Genomic DNA, 3,327 nt, shown 5'->3' on the forward strand with positions numbered 1-3,327 from the left:
AAGACCAGGACAAGGGTTAGTGAGATAAGTTCCAGTTCCTAGTATTGTGAGTCCCCACTTTCTGAGACTACGTGATCCAGATTTTGCAAGGAGCAAGCTGAATTACAGAGGCAAAAGAAGTAGGAGGTTATGTAAAATTTTAACTTTTCCTCTTCATGAGGAGATAATGGTGTTAATGACTGGTTGTCAAGTAAAAAAGGTAACAACTAGTTTGATTATAGATATATTTTAAAAGTACGGCCATTGGACTTTCCAAAGGATTTGAAGTAAAGGTTAAGAGAAGTGAGAAACTAAGGAAAACTTTTGGATTTTTGTCTGAACAATAGGGTTAAGTTTGGTGCTATTTCAGCCACAGGAAGATATGGACAATTAGACTTACTGTTTTTCTTCTTTCAAATATCCTCAGGGTAAAAGGTGATAGCAGGCTGAATTAGTTAAAGGATCTTTTAGGGAGTCTGTAAAATAGATGAGAACCTCACCTGAGGATTTGGAACTGAAAGCATTGTCCTCTACTTTTAGGCTGGCTGCAAACATCTGAGACAGCAGGGAGAGATTACTGCTCACATTCGGCTACATTAACATTCAATAGTGCTATTATTATGTTTTAAAAGGAATTTACTGATTCCAGTAATTAGGAAGTAGGTGGAGAAATCTGGCTTTAGTTACATTTGATTCCAAGAGCTCAAATTATGCCAATAGTTATCTCTCTTTCTCATTCATTATTATTTCCATTCTCTTTTTTCAGTTCTCTTTTTTTTTAATGGAGATTTTTTTCTTTATTGAGAAACTTAAGACTTGGGTACATCAAATAAAACCAATTTCTTGGGGAAAAAAAATCAAAACCCACAATAGAAAAAAAAAAAAAAAAAAAAAGAAAACCTAACACTGTCTGAGCCATAGCAGAACCCAGAGAATACATTCTTTAAATTGAAAAATTCTAGGTGCTTCATAATTGACCTTTTGATACAAAATGAGCTATTAAATTTGCAAATGCGGTTCTTGGTGTTGAGGTCCATAGGACAAGCTAGGAAGTCTTCAAACCTTGAACTGAATTCCATGAGGGTTTATTTGGCTTTTGAATCGGTTCATCCTTGTCTAAGAGGTAGCAGCAGCAACAACACCCACTTTATGAGCAGCTTCTTTCTTGGCATGATGAGCCTGAAGGACCGCCACAGCCTCATCCACGTTGGAGCAGAGAGACTCGGGGGAATCCAGCATGTGCAGCAGCTCCGAGCTGTCGATCTCCAGCAGCATCCCAGTTATCTTCCTAGCCAGGTTTGAGTGCATCGTCTGGATGAGTGGGAACAGACATTCACCCAGCATCTGCTTCTGTTCCAGGTGGGGGGGGGGTGCTGTGGCCAGCATGGAAGTGGTCAGCGGCTCCTGCCCCTGAACGCGGACCATAGGCAAGGGTGCCTGCAGGGGCTGGATGGCAGGGTGAGGACTGCGGACGCTGGACGCATATTTGTAAGGTGCAACAGTCCAAGGAGCAGTGGCAGCAACAGCGGTACGAGACGCTAAGTTCTGTAAGAGGTTTAGGAACACCTCCAGACTGGCAGCTGTCAGTCAGCCCTTGCTGGGCGGTAGCAGCCCCACCAAAGTCCATAGCCAAGCAGTCAGGGCACTCAGACCCTACTCTCTGAGTGGTAGTAGGGAGGCCTCAAGAGGCTGGAGCATTACCAGTTGGAGCCAGATGGCGAAGAGCTGGATGAGGCCCAGACTGGTGTATAGCACTTGGCATTCCTTGGAAGCCTTGAGGTCTCCCACCTTGCTGCCAGCATGGATTAGGCCTCATCTGTGCTAACTGGTTAGATGTGTACCACAGTGATCTTCCCTAAATCTGTGGAACTGCTGGCACAAAGTAGACCCCAGCTGCAGGCAGGAACTGATTTAAGATGGCATTGGCGGGCAGTGCCCTCATCCCAGCCACCTGCTGCATATCCTAGCTGGTCAGGTGAGCCTTTCTCTCCTCCTTTCTCTGGGCCAGAGTCACATACAGTGGCTTGGAGCCCACCATGCATCCATTCATCTCTGTGACTGCTTTGGTTGCCTCTTCAGGGGATGAGAAGCAGACAAATCCAAATCCTTTGCTTCTCGCATCCTCCAGCATCACCTTAGGACTGGCCATTGATCCAAAAGGAGAAAACTCTTTCGTTAACTTCTCATCATCGATGGTTTCATCCAAGTTCTTAAGGTAGAGATTCACCCCCTGATAGCGACTAATCCTCTCCTGCTTCAGCTGTTCAAATTTTTGCTTTAACTCGGCCTGCCACTCCACTTTCTTTTGTGCACAGACAACAAAAATGACCTTCCCAGTTATTTCTTTTCCATTCATCTCTTCCACAGCCTTTGGATTTCCCACTGGGATCTCTCATCACCTTAACACTTAGGGTCTTACCAAACTGGCTAAATAGCTCTTTCAGATTCTCATCATCAACTTTTTCCCCGAAGTTTCTGATGTAAACATTGGTGAATTCCTTGGCTTTGGCTCCAAGTTCAGCTTCCCGCTCTTTTCTAGACTTGAATCTGCCCGCAAACACTGTGCGGTCATTGAGGAGCATGCCATTCATCTTCTCAACGGTCTTGTCGGCAGCCTTCTGGGTCTCAAAGTGGACAAAGGCATAACCCTCAGAGCCGTTTTCATCACACACCACCTTGCAGGACAGTAAGTTCCCCAAAGCAGAAGTATCATAAAGTGCCTTGTCATCTATAGATTTGTCCAGGTTCTTGATGAAGACGCTTCCCACACCAGACTTTCTCAGAGATGGATCCCTCTGAGACCACATGATTTGGATAGGCTTTCCCTTAATTACATCAAAGTTCATGGTGTCCAAGGCAGGCTGCTGGAAGTTGACGTAGGCATAACCCAGGGAGCAGCGGTTGGTCATATAGCGGTAGACCCGGATGGACAGCACAGGCCCCGCAGGACTGAACTTTTCGTACAGCATGGCCTCGGTGATGTCTGAGTGCAGGTCACCCACGTACAGGGAGGCCATGGGGTAGATGCTGGCCACAGCGTTCATCTCCCCAGTCCCCACCACCCTGAGCGGTGCCCACGGCGGCCTCCCGGACGTGCGTTTCTCTATAAATATAGGCCTCGGGCTCCCGGCAGTTTGAGATTACTGCAGCCCGGGGAAGAGGGAAACGAACCATTTGTTGGTGCTGACTCGGCAAGCCCTGGGCGGCCGGAGCGCACAGCTGCTTCCCACACAGGTCCGACGAAGGGCAGTGGGGACATGTAGTGTGTGGAGGCCGGCACTCGGAGGGCGGCGGGCACTGGGCTGCCACGCGGTGCAACCGGGGGTTGGCATGTGGACGCAGGCGCAC

General features: G+C 47.6%; 1 pseudogene; it reads right to left on the bottom strand.

Moving 5' to 3' along the window:
• Positions 1 to 945: 945 nt before the first annotated feature.
• Positions 946 to 3,023, bottom strand: LOC138442898 (polyadenylate-binding protein 4-like; annotated as a pseudogene).
• Between the last annotated feature and the right edge of the window lie 304 nt (positions 3,024 to 3,327).

The sequence above is a fragment of the Ovis canadensis genome, chromosome 6 (genome assembly GCF_042477335.2).
Source record: "Ovis canadensis isolate MfBH-ARS-UI-01 breed Bighorn chromosome 6, ARS-UI_OviCan_v2, whole genome shotgun sequence".
Taxonomy (NCBI): domain Eukaryota; kingdom Metazoa; phylum Chordata; class Mammalia; order Artiodactyla; family Bovidae; genus Ovis; species Ovis canadensis.